The sequence below is a fragment of the Cataglyphis hispanica genome, chromosome 4 (genome assembly GCF_021464435.1).
Source record: "Cataglyphis hispanica isolate Lineage 1 chromosome 4, ULB_Chis1_1.0, whole genome shotgun sequence".
In the NCBI taxonomy this organism is placed as follows: Eukaryota; Metazoa; Arthropoda; class Insecta; order Hymenoptera; family Formicidae; genus Cataglyphis; species Cataglyphis hispanica.
Window position 1 is genome coordinate 2,802,873 of NC_065957.1, and position 19,944 is coordinate 2,822,816.

General features: G+C 32.2%; 2 protein-coding genes across 2 annotated transcripts in view; one reads left to right on the forward strand and one right to left on the reverse strand.

Annotated features, from left to right (window-relative positions):
• LOC126848613 (uncharacterized) overlaps positions 1-14,061 on the reverse strand; it is a 44,311-nt gene extending 30,250 nt beyond the window's left edge. The window contains exon 1 of the mRNA XM_050589624.1: positions 13,738-14,061. The gene's annotated coding sequence lies outside the window, so the exon portion shown is untranslated. The remainder of the gene's footprint in view (positions 1-13,737) is intronic.
• LOC126849277 (midasin) overlaps positions 1-19,944 on the forward strand; it is a 93,830-nt gene that overhangs the window by 41,620 nt on the left and 32,266 nt on the right. The gene's annotated exons all lie outside the window — the stretch shown is intronic.

Here is a 19,944-nt window from a genome sequence, read left to right on the forward strand (position 1 = left end):
TTGACGGACGATTGACAGATATCGAGCCTCCTCGAGTCCAAGCGCTTCTTTGTAGTGCTTTTGGGTATCAACGAGTGATACTCGTATGTACTTACACATTTAACTATGACGCAGCTGACAAGCTATTTGTCCATGCGTACCATTCATGTCTCACACACTCGTTGGTGTTCCATCAACGCGAAATGATTCTCATTTCCCGCGCACGACGCGTACACGAGCTAATAGAATATTGATTTTGTCGTAACGCAATCAAGTCATCTATCTATAGCAGCTTGGTGCTTCGGATAATTTTCATTTATGACACGTTTAATCCGGAACTAATACGATATTCGCTTCCGCCGATCGATAATTATATGAGAAAAATGATTAATAGCTACATATATTGTAAGCCTATTTTTTCCAATACCATTAATTTGAAAGATCGAAATTATATTGCATCGCCAAAACGCAAATTTGACACATGCTAAAATTAAATATTATAGAAAAGATTTTTTTTTAATTGGAAACAGCTGTGTTATTTAAAAAAAAAAGTTAAATAGATGTAAGAATAGTTATAGCAATTAATTAGACCGTTCTTCCGTTATTGGATTCTACTTTTATTGAGAATTTGAAGCGTTATTTTCTTTCTTACAATATAAAAGACGTTCTAGGTAGAACTTAAGTGTTTTTCTTTCTTTCTCTCGTTTTTTCTTTTTTTCTCTTTCCCTCTTTTAATTTCCAGTTTTCTTTATTGTGTAAATTTCATGTGATAACAAAGCCTATTAGTTCATCAAAATTCTTATATTAATTTATTTGATTTCCTTCATTCAGGAAAATATATATTTCATTGTAATCTTGACACAATATCATTAACTTCTTTATTTTATATTATATTTTATTTATTATTGTACATGTGGTATCGTCATGGAAAATTAAATAAAGTAATTATTATGACAGAAATATATAAAATTTTACTGATAACAATAATTATTTTTTTATAATTAAAAAAAAGAACTATTAATTAAAAGAGCTATTAATTTCAGTTTAAATGCAAAAAATTTATGACGAATTATTCAATTTTGAATTGTCTATTATTATCGAAAGATAGATTTTTTGTATACTCTCAGAAAATATTTTTGAAAAAATCATAAAGCGCAAGATTAATCATAGTTATAGCAAACATGATTTTTTGAATTTGTTATTTGATCAGCATAAGTTTTCAATGGAAAAACAAATGTAGAATAACGTTATATTTTCTGTCGCAAAAGAATTATTTTTTCATTAGATTATATTATTTTATTCGAGAAATTATTTTTTTCGTGCAGCAATTTTTAATTTGATTGTATATAAACCTCTATTTTTTCCGCTATTACATGAGCTTCATTTCTGTACAACCGACATGTAAATGAATATTTATACCGGGTGTGAAAACAAAACGCGCTGTTGTCTGATTGTTTTGCACAGTGGCTGCAGCCTCAATGCGTACGGTATTGTTGGTAGTTTCGCATTATGATGTGGGCGGAAAGAAATGTCGGTTGTTGCGCGCATGGAATACTAGCACGTGAAAAACGTTCTCGACATATCCTCTTATTGCGTGAAACGAGGGGTGCCCTTAATTTCAGAGGTGAATTCTTCGTCGCGTCTGAATGGAAATGGCGATAATAATGTCTCAATGCTCGCGAGATATATCGTAATTATTATGCGACTTTCTTTGGTCTTTCAAAAATACGTAAATTACATTACACAAATGAAGGCAAAGTAAAAATGAGATAATATGTTATTCATGAGATAATATGCTATAAGAGTTTATGAATAAGATGCATAACGATTTGCGTCTGCCATTGTGAACCTTCATCGCACATTTTACTCGAGATTACACCAAAGACGCGCTAACTGAAATAAAGAGCACTTCGACGATGAGAAGAAAGTTTTATATGCAGTAAGATATTCCGCTTGAGATTTAATAGCTCATGATGAAATCAGATCAAACATGCTAATTAAATAGAATTAATTAGAGATCTAATATACATTAATTAATTTGTAGTAATAATATTTCATTTGGCGCGAATAGACGCTGAAAATTATTATTGCAACATATCTTAAGTGCAAACAATAAAGATTAATAATCGTTTTTCAAAATAAATATAATAATTTTTAAAATAAATAATTTTACACTTGAAAATAAAATTATATGAGGATCTATATGAGGAAGAGAGATCGTTATTTTATTAAGGATATATAGGATAACAAAATAACTTATATAGTGATTTTCAATATACAGGGTGTCTGATAATAATCGCCCCACTCGTTGTGTGCAGAGCGGGTTAAATTGAGAGTAAGAAGGTCTTTTACCATTTCGCGATTTTTGTAAAGAAATCTCATCCAATTAAATGCTATATTTAACTTATTCGTTTATCATTATTATGTCGCTAATTTTTCCAGCTTACGTTTAATTCGCATTATAACATATTGCTAATATCGTTTTTTTTTTTTATTTTACCTTTCAGTAATAATTCTCTTCGTATTTTTCGTCCTTTTTTGCTCATATTTTTGTTTAAACTCCGTCAATTAATCTTATCACACGATTTGCTCGAAATTTGCGAGGATCAATTCCGCGATTCTTCACTCACACGAGAACTAAATTTTTTTTTTTTTTATCGCAAAAAAGTTAAACTTTGCTTAACTCAATTCAGTATTTTGGTCATGCTTGTTTTATCCTGGAGGAAGAGGTGCAGCAAGTCGGTCGGGTAAACCGCTTGAAAGAATACTCAGAAGAAACCACACTGTCCATTTTTAACAGCACCTTGTATCCTCGCTACGTGAGGACTGAAGAAAGTCGCGTTATGATCTTCATGATGGATTACGTTATTGCCTTGAACTTTTTTCACGACAACAAGCACGATCGCATCAGCTTGCCTGTCAGCCCTTTTTCACGTTGACGGGATAGCAGCTTCCGGTATTTCCAATGCCGAATTTACAATATCACGGAATTAGACAGATACATCATGCTCCTGTCTCAATATACGAGAATAGCCCATCAATCGATGTAGCGATTAACTCCCTCACTTTAAAATTATTCCTGAACATTGAATATTGAAAACATTAAAATTCCTGAATTTTACGGAAATTTTTCATAATTTAAAATTTCTTCTTTAAAATTGAAGAATCGTCGAATTATATTAAAAGAAGCGTATGATAATCGAGATTTTTTTCTCTATGCTATCGATTTATTTAATATTATAATACTAATTATATTCTACAATAATAATAAATGAATAATTAAAATATTAATAGTTATTAAATTATTAATTTGTAATAATAGTTATTAATAGTTGTTAAAATTAATAATGTTATTTCATTCTGTTTTATAGATTGATGTTTTAATTATAGTTTTGTGACTATTATTTTTGTTATATTTATAAAACTTATATTTAAAACTTTTGCTTTTTTAATCAGCAGAGATTTATACTCTTTATTTGTGCATGAAATGTGAAACATACACACCCACGTGGCAAAATATGTATTATATATTTTTGAATTCACATAAAATGTATGATGAAATGTGATACATATATTTTGCAGCTGACGACTTATTTAACGATATCTTTGTTACAAAATGAGTGAAACCGTCTCTAGAAAAATTGTTTCGAAAATGCTTTTATAAGTTTAAGACATTGTTTAACACCGCGGTAATCATTCTTTGTTCTTCTATCGAGAAAAAGAAATCTTACGCTCAGTTAATGAGAGTTCGACGATGATGCGACCGAGGTAAGGTGAACCTCTTCTCATGTATCGTCTTGTCGAGAGTGGTCGAGAAGATAAACGACACACAGTAAACCGTAATATCTTCAACGTGATATAGTAACGTGAAGACAAGTACCGTCATTTTAATTACATTGGAAAAATGTTAAAATTGTAATCGCATCGTAAAACGTATTGCGCGCGAAAAATGTGTAAAACGAAATTTGTAGATTCACGCGCACATCAATTTTACAAGCTCATCTCAAATGCGTGACGCAAATTGCGTTGCATGTTTTTACTCGTTTCGTGATGTAGTATTAGTCGATAAATATTCCCTTTTTAGAAACTTTGGACAATGAACTTGCGACTTGCGGATTAATTGCGTTTGATTTTTTTCTGCGCATATTTTGCAATTTTGTTTCGAATCAGCATTACACGAAATTTGAATCAAATCTATCTAAAAGCAATTATTTTCATAGAAAAGATAATTAGAGGATTATTGATTATTTTTTCACATACATCTCGTGTTATGCTAGCAAAAGCCATCAAAGGTATTTCTGACAAAACTAACGTGGAATCACGTATGTAACATAAATCTCAAAAACAACGTTACAACGACAGCGATGGAAATGCAGCTCGTTTTTTCGATTGCATGGCTTTGTAACGCAATGTTAAAAAAAGAATGGCGCACAAAGAGAAGGATGAATAAAAATTGCAAATGGATAGACCGCGATGTGTTCGTGCACGAACACCTTTGAAGAAATTTAAGCAAAATGAATTATAAATATTCATCGTTATCGTAATCAGGACCGGTTTTAATGATGCACAACATCGGACGACGATAAAAGCCTTCTTTTGCATTAAAATTTTGATTCTAATTATTACGGTATTGTTCTTAATCTTTTGAAAACAATAAAAGTACACATTTATAATTTATATCTGTTTATTCGACGATATCATATAAGGAAGAGAGAAAAATTGTTTCGATAAAAATCTTACACGTATTAATTAATCGCTTGCCGTTTGGAGCGACGAACGCTCCAAAGCCGGCGCTGATGGATGCAATTGGGCATATCGGAAAAACGAATCCACGACTTTTGTGTACCAGCCTGTACATTTTCTTCGTGCGTCGTCTAATGCAGAACGGATTATGGAGCGATGCAACGAGGCGCAAAACCGCCTCGTCGACGGGAGCGCAAAACTACCCCCGTTGTCGTGCGAAAAGATATATCGAGAGAAATATCAAGCCGATAATGCCGTTGGCTTTATCGTGCTTGCGCGATAGTGCATCGGCATCCGAACGAGCAAATGCGGATCTCTTTGTGTGTGTGTGTGTGTGTATGTGTGTTTTTCCGATTATATCTTTCTTTAATCTTGCCGCGAATGCAATTTCCATCTTCTTTATACAGAATAAATCTTTAAAGTCAAGACTTTACGATTTTACGTGGAGTAATAAACTATTTTTATCAGAAATGGAAATGTATTTAATACAGATTTAATTCATTTGAGTCACGTCCTACATTGTTTAATGTTATGCAATATTGTAATATTATTTGTATGAGATCAAAGATATCGATGTTGTTTATATTATGTTTTGAATTTTATCTTTTAATCTCTTAAAATGTAATATAGCTTTAACATTGTAACTATATAACAAGGGTTAAGGATTATATAAAAGGATAAAAGAATTTTTAAACTTGGTATTAAAATTATACCCTCTAAATTTACACTCACTAATATGTTTAATTAACATGTTAAAGGCAGAGATCTATAGTAATAAAAATTAAAACAACTCGAATGCTTTAGATAATGTAGAAAATACTTATTAAAATTTTATCACAATTTGTGCGATAAATGGATATCTCTTCTGAATTATTTCTCTATATTATTATTATTATATTTTATTATTTTTTCATTAATAATTTTTTGTTTTATTAATAACTATCATAATAGCTGACTATTAAACTTGAATACAAGTTAACACTTTTTTAAATAAAACAAATGATATATTATATAGAAATGTTTAGGTACATATATATTATATTTTTCTTTTTTTTTTTCATAATGATTAGAAAAAATTAGGTACACATTTAATTATGAAGGCAAAAAAACATTTTTTAAAGTTAAAGTTCATGAGTTACTTTTTTAAAATTTGTCTTCATTATAGCAGATTGAGGCATCTTAGTTGCGAAAGTGTTTACCACATAGATTGAGAGATACTTATGTTATTATGGTAGAACGTAAAGTGAGTCTATAGGCAAAAAGGGAACAATCACGTCTCCCTCGCGAGCGTCCATCGAACATTCTACGTAAGTATTCATCAAAGAAACGGGAGGATATTCTTTTTTATCTCTTCCTTACGGCGAAATGGCCGTTTTAAAAATTCTTAGGCAAATAAAACGGGTATATTCTCCTTGTGAGATAATGACGATGGAAATATGCGGAAATCTTCATTCAGTTTCGCAAAATCTGGACTTATAATGTTTTTTTGAACAGCTTGTTTTCCAAAGAATTTGAGCCCTCTTTTTTATTCCTTTGTGAGTTTCGTTCCTTCGTTATCTTTAAGCCACTCGTCATCTTTAAACTTCTTTTGGGAGGAATAAGTAGGCATATATATTTATGACTTGACGTGTTTTTATATTAATTGAAACAATATATCGTGAAAAATTAAGATTTAATAAAATGAATTCTTTAATTTTGAAAATTAGATAAAATTATATTTTTCTTCAATTTTTGAATATTTTATTTCAAAATTTTGACAATTGGATTTTGAAAATAAATTCTACATTTGTTCAATAAAAATAAGATAAGATGTAGAATATAAGATATAATAGAATAAGAAAGTTTCTTGTCAGTTTTCTCTGAAACTTGAGAATAGAAAAATATTTTTGCAGCATGTAAAAAAAAATGCCATTCATGTTTGAACATATTTGTTGAGAAGAAATAAATCTCAACTTGAATAGAAAATCAGATAAAAAAACGAAATAATATAATAATACATATCTATTTAAAATAAAATGAGATTATATGTTTCAGTTTGATTAATTTTAAAAAGATGCGAAGAAATACGCTGAAATATTCACGGATCTGAATTGGATCGATATTTGTGGGCGATGTAATTGGTTTTGCATCGATATTGCAAATAGCATATGTCCTTATCGTAGTACATAAAGTGCTACAAACTACAGCGATGTTACAATATTCAGAAGCTGCGGGCATAGCTTTTGCCCAAGGGAGGAATAGTCCGACCCTAAACAATGAAGTTACGGCAATGTCCGTTCATGATTTTTGCATTTACTTTTTAATATTTGCTGTTAGTAAGCATAATTGTTGTCTCTGCACGTCATTATTCGTCCGGCACTTTAACTCACATGCGATCGAGGCAAAACAATTTTTTACTCTCATGTTAGAAAAGTAATATATTCAAAAATATATGAATTTAACACAAGAAATAAAACAATTTAAAATTGGGGAATTGTATTTTTATAATTTGATCTAAAAGTGCACATAGTATTGTCAATGGAAATAATATAGAGGATATTTTTATACATAAATATTCATATAATGATATATTTTTTAAATTTTTGTACATGGTATAAAAATAACTTTTATCATATATATATATTTTTGTATAAAAATGTCGTTAGCAATGTAAACGCTAGCATAAATTGAATTAATAAATTCATATAAATTTTTTTTCCATATTGTCTATCATTAACATTCGCTAGTTTGAGCCTTGAATAATTAATAGTATATGTGAAAACGTGTAAAACACATGTACCTATTATGAAATAATATTCTAATTTACTGATCGTTCAATTAAAACTAAATACGAACATGTTTAGATTTTATATGGACCAGGCCATGGACTATAATTTAACTTATTTTATTTTTAATCTTAAACTATTGCGCTTTAAGAAATGAGTGATTATCATCTGCACGTCGACGCGAAATTAAGTGCTGTTTACCCAAGTCACGATTGCAATAAACCGCGGTAGTCTTTGGGATGAAAGTGCTGGCGAACGTGACGAATTAATGCGGGTGTATTTTGTAAGGCAGATAGCCACTGAGGTAATATACTGCTTGCATAAACAGCATTATAAATATCACTATATGCGAGAGGAGTAAGCCAATTGCATAGAATTCGCCTGTCCATTGGATAATTCATGATGCAAACGAGCAAAAAACGGCATGTTTTACACAGGTTGCGGGCAGTAAGCGCTAATTACTGCTGAGTGAAATTTAGTTCGTTGCGAGAATGTAATCATGAACGCATTATAAAGAGTTCTCGCTGGGAAATGCGTTTTTAATCCGTTCTTGCATGCATGTATAATCACGTTCGATGGCGTAAGATATGAACGTGAAAAAATTAAAAACATTATCTAAAAGTAGAAAGATTTGATTGCAACAACATCGAAATATAATCTGTTTTTTCGATACATATATCCGTTGCGACGGATTAAATTTTTCACATTTTTATGTATTTTTTATCCTTACCTTGACATTTTTGAAAGATTTAATTATTTCACGGATATCAGCAATAAATCTTTCATGAATATTTAATGTCTCGCTTTTTTAGCGGACGTGGCGCGAAACGTAATCAACATGAGATATCGAATAATATAATTAATCATTGCCCTTATAATTAAGCATTGCCCTTTCTTTGAGCTATTTTTTTTTCTCTCTTTTATCGAAGAATAAATAATCTGATGATGAGCAAAATATTTAGTTAAGATTGAAGCACACAAGACTTGCAGTCGAAGAAATAAGATTTTACTTTTAGAACTTGCTTTTAGCATTAAATGCGAAATTGAAGCAACCGCCATTTTTCTTCACATTTAAGATCTTTAATCTTATATATTGTCGTTGTGAAAGGACATTTCGCTAGAGCATCTTGTATCATCGCACTTTATGCTCGCCTATAAAGCTCCTCATGTCCGCGTCGTGATTCTCCTGCATGAGAGAAGCCTCAAGAAGTTTAATTTTCTAACATGGATATAAGGTAGATGGTGTAAAGACGAGAAAAATTACGACTCTTTGTAGAGTCCTAGAAAATATTCCAAGGATTCTGCTTTTAATTCTCTAATAAACGAGAAACATTACAGAAAATTGACAGTGACTGTCGTATAAATAAGTGAATTATATTCTTGAAAAAAAAAAGAAATATATTTGTATAGAATGTGAGATTTTTAAAGCATGTTGATTTAGTTGACGGAACAAATTAAGATAAAATTGATTGATATCTTATTATTATTAAAATTACATGATATCTAAAAAAGCATTTTTATGAGGTAATAATAATTACTAAAAAGTAAAAGATTTTATTTTAAAATTTAATAAACGCGGAAAAAATTTTATATTAGAAGCCATAAAAATGCAATGTTTACAATTCATTTTATATCACAATTAAAAAACCAATACGTTTGTAAAAGTATTATTAAAGGATCGTGAGCGGATTCCAAACTTGAGAATATTATTAAAAAGAAAGAAAAAAGCGCGAGACTTTCATTTTTCACAGAAACGAATGAAACTCGTACGTGAAAAACATTTATATATTTTTGCTTCCATAAAACACGCGCTTCGCGCGCAATTGGTGCGAATGATATGTTTCAGTATCGAGGATCAATCTCGAGATATAATATAAATTTTATAAAATCGCGATTTATTAATGGCATGTGAACGACACGTGCAAAATAAAATTCGGTTCGTCAACACTGAATTTGTCAGACGCGACGTCAAACATCTTAATACGCGAAAGTTTTCGCAGACGATTTCGTCAATCATATTCAACGTTCGTTTCTGCCATATCATTGTTTGATATTACATTCAACGTTTCCGAGGAGCTTCTATGACATGTGTGTACGTGACGTAAAGTATGCATACTCACACATATATTCGGGTTAACGAAATATATATTTAGATAAGAGAGGAACACACATAGCAGCTGCAAGATTATTTTAACCTGCCTTTATTAGCTCAACACATTGGCATTGTACTATCATATCAATTACAATATCATTATATCATAGCTACCAGCTCGATTTAGTTCCCGCGACGCGCGAATATTTTTGCCACTGACATTCGAAATGTTAATCAATTCCATCTTAATTTCTCCGGCTATTGGTCGAATTAATATTCGCTATACGAGATGAATAAACGATTGATATTCGATTGTTATTTTTAACTGTCTGATCATTTAGATTCCATTTTTTTATGCTATATGATGAAAGTGACCAGTTTTTCTATTATTTTCAAATAAATTTATTATACTTTCTCAAAAGAAAGAAAAATGAAATATATTAACATTTATATTAATAATTGCTTTTTCTTTATTGCTATTTTATTTTTTGAACGAATCGGAATAATTTTGACAGCATTTAAAGTATTATATTGATTTAAACAACGCGCTGGTCACCTTAATATGACTTGTAGATGCAACTCTTTATGCTCTGGGCAAGTCACTAATTCGAACAAGCACTATAGTCGATCGAGATCAGATTTTGTTTTACTTTTTCCGCTAGCTTGGACGACACAATCGTGGTCCGAGAAGATTTTTCCGGGGGCGTTCACCGCGCCGAAGTTTTCAACGCGAATTCGAACTCATCAACACCACTTTCTGTGAACTGTTTCGGTTGCAAGTTTACAGCAACGGGATTGTTCCTTGCTTTCATCGACGCGAACGGCAAAGACAAACTCGGTTGCCGATGGAAACTTACACGCCGGTCTTTCCCTTGGCGAACCACTCACGGGCAAGAGCGAATTTGTTGCAAAATTAGCTTTTACTTTGAAAGCAACCTTATTCGCGTTACTTCGCGGAAGAGAACAGCTCGCCGGTATTTTATTTTTATTACTCTACGATATGATAAGTATCGGTAGAAATTTTCAATTTTAAGCCCATAGATAAAATTAAATCGAATTAAATTAAATTGTAATTGTATTGTGAAAACTAAAAAGACTACATTAATATTCATTTATTAATTATTCATTTATTTATTATATTAATTAAACAGATTAAACATATTTTATTGTACGAATCAATTTAAATTAAGTTTCGATCGATCTTCAATTTAAAAAGTTTGTTGCGATATTCTTTATACAGTTCTTTATTTAGGCGATTCGAAGCAGATAAACTCAATATTAGTTAGACAAAAATTTACAAGCCTAAAATCAATTGAATTTAGTTAGGATTAAATTACATTGCCAAATTAATTTATCTTTTCTTTATGAAAGGGAAAGGTAGAAGGAAGACAAAAGCAATTTCTATATCGACACGAATATATGTACATGCATGCATCCTTTTTAGCCTCTCTCTCTCTCTATAAATTGATGAGGGTAAATTTATGCCAAAATTAGTCCTCGACCTGACAAAAAGCGCAGCCCTATTGGCATGTAATTTCCGAAACGGCGACGCGACCGACATAATAAAGAGACGCCTCGGATATAGTTCGGAAAAACGAGTTAAATTAAGTTCACTCGTTAGATGCCGCGCGTAATTGGATTCGCTAATTTTACGTGGAACAAAATCGAATCGACAAATATTACAAAGTCAGCGTGCAATGTAATGAATGCACGGCGTTGAAGCGATATTTCATTTGGATAGATATAAGTACGATAATGGTATAAATACGATTGAAATAATCGTTTGCACATAGTTTCTTTAAATTTATGGAATTGCTGATATTTTGGGTATTTCTAAACCAATTTGCTCTCATTATTTCACAAATTCGTCGAATTCGTGATTTAAATCAGAATTTTCGGCCACGTCTACGTGCGATGGAAAACCGTTGCCGATTTGAGCGAGTATATGTACCGAAAGGAATAATTAAATAAAACCCAAGCCACGACCCGGAAAGACAAACTCTCCTCCGGCTTGGCAAATAGAGCGACGAGAATCTCGCGCGGAGTAAGATCAACGAAAAGGACAGCCTCCTTGACGGGATTGCTTTTCAGATTTGCCGTATGCAGCAAAGAGACTCGCTGCCTGACCATTCTGAATCTTGTCGTATAGAGATTTGCAAACATTATATGAAATGTTAAAAGCCAAATCCTGATTAATATACGAGATCAAAATTGTTATAGATGTTGAAGAAGAAGAATGGTCGTTTTATTTTTATCACATTTTTTTGAAGTTGTTGATTTTTTAATTGAAATTTTATATAATATTAAGTTAAATATATTAAAATTCTCTATTAAATTTAGATGTGCTTTGATTATTTTAATATCTAGAAGCAATTATTTTCTATATATGTGCGATTAGCGTATTAATTTCTAAATATTTAATTATTAATTTTATGTATATATATATATATATATATATATATATGTATGTATATATGATAAATATTTAAATTATTAACATATTGATTACTGAATGGAAATTATTGGGGAAATTCTTCAAAAAATTAAATAGTGCTTCGAATATTATAGCCGGCATATAAAATTGGAACAACTTTCGCGTTTTGAAGCATGATACATATATATATATATGTTTAAAAAAAAATCGTAATTATATTTATATTGTACTTAAGACATAATTAACGATTGAGCGATACTTAATCTCATTGTAGTTAAAAAATTTCTTTTTATTAAATAATGCTATTTTCTATCAACGTATTTTGTGAAATGATTGTGGCCCTTTACATTTGTCATTGTTTTTCTTTGAACGAACAATTCCGCCCAGATCGTGATGCAGAACTTTTATGAGAAGGATTAAAAACAAAGTTGAGTGTCAAGTTTTTAGATTCTATAATAGCTTTTTTTAACGCTGATAACGAATTCCATATTAGTACGATTGTAAGAGAATCTATAGTTAATGTTGATGAAACGCGATACTTAAACGTAAATAAATAAAAATTGATGTTTACGTAAAATTGCGAAAATAAGAACTTTTCTTAAGGATTAGTCTCGCTACGTTAAATGTGTCTTCCGTGTCAAACAATTGCAGTTAGCACGGTGAGAAGATATGGGTCAAAGTTCCGAGCTGGATGGAGTTCTCCTCTACGAATCGCAATTCTAGCGTTAACTATGTGCGACAAATACGTCAACGAGAAAATCCTGGATATGCACTACGGGTTAAAGTTCTCAGAAGCGGCGTGTGTGTCGCCGCCTCAACTTGTCTCTAGCCTGAAATACCACAAGGATCCTATTGCGGCTCTTCTGGGCGTTAACCCTTCTATACTCGTATTATTATCCGACTCTTTAAACCACGTTTATCCGCTAAACCAGAAACAAGTGCGATTGCACGCAAGGTGGTTCACTTTTTTTCTCACTTCTAATATTGAACAAATAATGCGATGATCGCATTCCTCTCGTTTTTAATGTTGGGTATTTAATGTTCATTAAAAGTACGTGGAGAACGCTTTTAAGAAATCTTTGGTATGTGTGAGATTAGTCAGCATTTATTAATTAAAAACTCAATTAAAAACTGCGCACTTTTATATTTTAAATAAATTTTATATATTTATTTTATTCTTATTATGCACTTATTTTTTTACTTTTTTCACGAAGTACTATTTTTTATCTCTGCTTCGCAATATTGTCTTCTAGAAACGATTTATGTGTTAATCAAGTTAAAGTCTCCTAGGATTTGAAAATGAAAGAAAATGAATTTTAAATTGAATTAAATGATTTTTCTCGTTTCTGTGATAATAAAAAAAAAAAATGTGGATCAGTGCAATCACTGAAATATCTCCATCATATAGCTGAACCAAAGCACTTATCGCGTTAATCTTTCTAGTTTTAAAATTAATCAATTCATCGGAAACACATCTTTAAAGAATATGTCGGTTGAGATCGAGAGTTTCAAATTGATCGGAGATATATCGATTTTTCTGTCGACGTTATGCAAAAAAGATAGGAGAGAGAGAAAGAGAGAGCGAAGTTATCTTAAATAAATCTTTACATTAGAGTGTTAATTTTTTGCTTCACACTTGTTCTTAAATCTCTTAAACCTTAATTTTAATCAAAGCATTTCAATTGCTCGGTTGAGATTTTTCCAATCACTCTATCGAGAGATACCTCGAAGATCACGTTGTCAATCTCGACGAGTGTTAGCCCATGATCTTCCACCTGGTCTTAAATCCCAACGCGTTAATCAGCTGTTGTCTCATCCCCGAGTATTTTGTCCAGATTTTACAGGGATGAACAGCACAGAACAAAGAGGTAAGGGTGCGGCGAAGAGGGATGAAAAAGGAGAGGAAGAAAGGTACAAGATGTCGATCCGTGATTTTCTCCTTTTGGTATCTCGTACGTTTTGGGCGAAAACAAGGGGTATACGAGAGTGAAAACACTTAGGAAGAGGACACGCGAGGATTACCCTCTTTCCGCGGCCCGATACGCACGTTCTCTCTCGTTCTCCCGGCTCGCGAGACGAGAGAGCACTGCGTGCTTCTCTGAAAGCAGCCCCTGATTCGAAGCCACGACCCTCCCCCGCTACTCTTGCTCCTGGACCGCCACTGCTCTTCCCCTCCCATTTACTGTCCCATTCCTCTCCCTCTTGGTATTTATCTCGGTCTTTCTCTCCAACTTGCCACCACCTTCTCATTTTCCCTTTTTTCCGTTTCGCCTCTTTTCGGAATTCTATCTCTGTCTTGCTGTGTCCACTTTGCTCCATCTTCGTATCTCGCTTTTCGTCTTCGTTTTTAACTCTGTCCTTTACTCGTGAGCTTCCACCCGAGATGCTGTCGTCCTCGACATACACACAATTTCGGCTAACTTGAAGCTGTCTCTCGATGACAGCGAGAATTGGCAGATGGCCAATTTTTCTGAACGCGATCGCCGACGAACTTTTTTAACGCCGCCGTTCGTCATCGTCTACACGAGTTACGAGGTTTCTCCACTTAACGTTCGCTCTTTCCTTCTTCGAGGGCTCGCGTGTGTTTCTTCGATTTAGATTGTGCGCGTGTCCTTCGAGTGATTTTGGTCGACTGTGCTTGTTTTCCGCGGCACGATCTCTGGAAAGGATAAATAATATTATTCGTGGACATGGAAAGAAAATACACCGCGAAATCTCGCGATATCGCCGCGAAATATCTTAAAAAAACTTGTCCAATCTTTCTTAATAAGAATTAATATTATAATTGTTTTTTTTTTTTAATCGTGTCTATAATATTCTGGATAATTTTCTGGATGATAAATGCAGAAAATGCTGAAAATTGACAGCTATTTCGCGGCATTTAATATTTTTTGCACAACTTTTTGTATTCCAATTTTTATGGAAATTATAAGGTATAAAATAAAGTATGGAAATCACAAATTTTATAATTGAATCATAACACTGACAAACATTTTGACGCGATATGATAAATTGTTTAAATTTCTTTCGAGTCGCAATTAACTTTGCCATAAAAATATTATTCTAGCATATAACGGCAGTCACAGCTCACTAATTTCGACATGGCTGGGATCCAAGCGCAATTTCATATTACTGTGTGACATACAAGATCAACAGCCCGTTAATATCTCATTATTTTGACAATGGAAAATTTACTAATGTCGTAAACAAGATCAAGTAAAGTGCAACGAGGAAACACATTCCATTTAATTCGCTGTATTTATATACGTTTATATGCAAAATGCATGTGCGTTGTTCAGCAAAAGCTCCGCGTAATGACTTCGGTGAAATTGTATATGTATAATGTTTTATACGTGTATGTGTATTTGCCTCATCTTTCTCTTTTGTGTATGAATACAATGCGTTTGTACATCGTTTCCGTGACGTCGTTTGTAGTGCTTTTACAAGCGTCAACAGACATGATCCGATAAGTAAATCTCATTCCGTGTAACAATAAAATATATGACAATATATCGGGAGGAATAAAACTCTACATGTATAAATTATAACAATAAAATGTATAAAAATAAGAGAGAGAGAGAGAGAGAGAGAGAGAGACATCCAAAGTTATTTAAATTGATTAAAGTTAATACTCGTAATTATACAATAAAATATTAATAGCACACACGTTATCAATACCAATGAACGAAATCTACCTAACATTAAAGAATACTTTAATAACATATTTATCATTTTATGTTTAATCTCTCCCCCGTTTTCTGTCCAAAGGTTTGATAAAAATTTTTTTCTTTACTTAATTCATTTAGGATATTGATTTTTTTTTAGGATATTTTACAAAATTAACTTTATATACGCTTAAACGTATTTGTCTCAAAATTAATATTTTTTTCTCTCTGTAAATCTTGATAAAGTGTGGAATGTTAGAAAATTTACAAGAAGTATAGAATGTTTACTAGAGAGAGACAGAGAAAGAGAGAGAGAGAGAGAGAGAGAGAGAGAGAGAGAGAGAAAATACCAACATTTGTCGTATGAGTTAATGAAGTGCGAATTCGTAAAATTTATCCCGAACAGTTTGGACATGCAATTCTCGCATCGGTTTCATCAAAGTACGCGCATTTAACATAGAGATATACGTTCTACGTATGTATCGCATCCAGCTAGCGACATCGTCGCCAACTTTTTTTATTGGCCATGACAGACTGAATGTTTCCCTCCATTTTACCAAATTGTTCGGCGAATGTCCGACATTTATTTTATAGCGGGTGATTTTTACGACGTGACACTTTATTCATTCATACCATATCATGAGAGACTTTTTTTGCCGACAGTCTGCAAAATCTATGATATGTTAATTCTGATCAAGATATATCATTGTCTGGAATTGTGAGTTTTTGCTTAGAAAATTACAACTTTTTTTATTAAATTGAAAATCGCGTAAGTTGTTTCCACACATTTATTAGGATAATTTAAAATCTCTTGATTGCTTCTTTTTTATATAAACAATATACGGCAAATAAATATCATTAAAGGGAAGATGAATATTTTTATAATCTTATTAATCGCACCATGCATATTTATTAAAATAAGCATTGGAAACTAATATGATATGAAAAAAATTTTTCAATCATATTTTACTGGGGAAGAGTGTACTAAATATAATAGGGAATGATAAAATAATTGGCAGAAAATAAACAATTCTTGCGCTATATAACGTCGAGGGTATACGATTGATAAGGTAATTAGAGATTGTAAGCAACTGCAAGAAGCGATTAATCATTGAGCTGCTGGCAATTTGGTGAACATACATCGGCCCGCGCTCGATCGTTGCTGCATCGAACCGCATGTATGTTGCACGGATGCGCTCCGGCAGTTATATAGAGTGCACTTGTGCTGTGTACTACCGGCTTACGCATTACTGCGACATACATCAGTAACGCAGTGTTTTTCAACTCCGCGTTTCCTCGAAACGCAAGTTAATTTGTCTACAATTTTGGCTTTGTTTATTCCTTAAAAGTAATTATTCCTTAAAAGTTTTGGCATTTTTACATCGATTTAAGCAGAGGAAAATAGATTCTAAGTAATTTAATAAAATAGAGGTTTTGAATACAATTATTTCATTTGGATATTTGCAGATTTTGCCTTAAAAGATAAAATTTCGGATTCTTTTGTCTTTCGTTTTTCAGAGTTATCTCGACGAAAGTAAATTTTCACTACATTTTCTTAAATTTAAATCAATTAGTAATATTAAAAAATACTTGATGTGCATATCTGTTTATATAGCTAGCAATTTTATAAAATTATTTGCCGCGCGCAAAAAAAAAAAAAAAGTTGACAGATACTGATTCGATGTGATGGACAACTCGAATGTGAAAAGTGTGGGCATAGGTTTTCATTAGCTCTCAAGTGCTTCGAGATCCACACGGGAACCTCTCGGCTCTCCATCTCATCGCTCGTCGTGTCGCATTAGCCTCGGCCACCGATCTAAATGCTCGATTGATTGATCGATGGGGATCTCTGACGTTGGAAATAGGTCAGCCGTTAGGGTGGTTGGTTTGTCAAAACGAAGAATATAACTTGTCAAAAGAAATATACACGTTCTATCACGGGCTAATACAGGAGGGAAAGAAACGACAAAATTTTTTAATATTAACAAATAGCACATAACCAATTAACTTTGAACGATGTTCAAAGATAACAAAGTTACATGTAGCAAAAAATGCAGTTAATTAAAAAAAATATACAATTGATTCAATTAAGATAAAATATGTAATATAGATATTGCATCAACAATATAATTCACTGATCAATAAATAATAAAAAGGTATAATAATATGAAATCGAGAATTTAAGATTAATAATTTATTAAGAGTAGTGAGTTGACCGCGTTATTACGTACCAAATTTATGCATTCCCTTTATTGTACCTGTTATATTAGTTATGCTTCGTTTGGTGGCAAACACGCATATTTGAAATTATCCCTTCAGTTCGGGAGAGTTGATTAATTAAAAACGTGAATGTGAAATAAAACGTGACGCGACTTAATAAAAATGGAACAATAGAAAGCTGATTACACGATTGCCTGCAGTTATCGTATTTTGTGCCGATCTGTCATAAAAATGCATTCGACTCGATTTTACGATCCACAAATAATCGCGTAAATTTAATTTGTTACGGAAAAATAGAATTTCACGCGTTACACGAGAGAGGGAGGAGGAGAACACAGATATTTATTTAATTGGCTAAGAGTCGGGGGTCTCCCGAATGCTCGTTTATATGCAAACGGATATTCTCTGATTTTTGCGATTTCGCGTGCGAGAAATCTGCTGATGCTTTATCTCTCTTTCCCTTATTGAAAAATTCCATGCATGTTAAGCGGATCCTGGGTGACGTTGCGCTTTGATTCGCGATTTTACGATTCATGACGTTGTTATGCTTGAAGCGCATTACAGTATTGCAAGTACTGAAAACTTTATCCCCTCGAGAATTTTATGCCATGCGCGATCGTTCTTTCTGCTATTTGACATTTTAGAAGCGAGCATCTTTAGTCTGCATTCATCATGGATTTATTTCTCGATAAAAGAGCAACAATAAAATAATAATGCTTTAATAATGACAATTCTAATCGTGCTTCCGATTTTTATAAATGTGAGTTTCAGCGAGATAAATCGCAATTAATCGCTTTGAATAATTGCACGTTTCTCATTTTTATACAAATTACTCGGATTGGACAAAGTATGTATATTGGAAGATATATGGAATTATATATGCCGTGGATGCAGATTATTGTTATTTAGTTTTTTTAAAAAAGCAACGTATGAAGTATATATATATATATATATATATATATATATATATATATATATATATATATGTATTGTAGATACGATTATATTTATATCTTCCGTCCGTTCTTCTATCTCGGCTTCTGAATAGGATTTTTGGCACTTTTTGCACGTGCCATACTGGCTCTATGAGGACATTAGATTCATTGTTTTCCAATAGTACGAAAATAGACCACCTGGGGCATCACATCGATCGGAGCATCGACCGATGTAACCGGTGATTTATGTGGTCGCCGACCCTCCCACAAGTCTGTCCGCCACATTCAGAAAGACACACAATTTTTCATGTTAAAAAGTCACAAGTTCTCAAGGAAGATTTGAAAGAAAGAATTAGAGCATATCATATCAATTCAAAATTTTATTAATTTAAAAACTTGAAAAGAGCTATAACCGATACTTTGTGAAACTTTTATTTTAATTATTTGAAACTCATAAATCATAAATTTTTTATTTTATTAATTTCTATCCATCAAAGAGCGTAAAACTAAATTTAAAACGTCGAGTTTTATTGTAATCTTATCATCCGATAAGATATTTCGAGAAAATCTTTGTATGTAGTTGGAGATTCTAGATGTACTTGTCCCCTCTATTCTATAATTCTCTAAGTTCGCCCGTTTCGAAGATGCCATTTTGTTTCGCATTTCGAGCATTCGAGAAGCTCGTTGGAAATGTCGTTAGCCAAACGGTAATAATCTTGGAAAGTCGATGAACACGTCGCAACGGAATTACCGACTGTTATCGTAAATGCATTTTGTCAGTCGTAATAATCGATTATTGTCATCGAAACTGGGAAAATATATCTCGTGATATTCAGTCTCTCATGTATTTTGTACACGTTACCCACATTCTACACAAATAAAAACCTATATAAACTGTATAAACCCTAAAAATCTCAAAATTTATTTTCAAAAATTTTGAAATTAAACCTTGATTCAAATTAAAATTTGAGATTGAAAGAATTCTTTAAACTTCTTCAAAAATAATATTAGAAAATAAAAAGATTATTATTTAAAAATTTTGTAACATGAGAAGGCCGTGAAAATTTTATCGCATTTTATCACGACGGGTTCTATCTTACCGTTAATACTT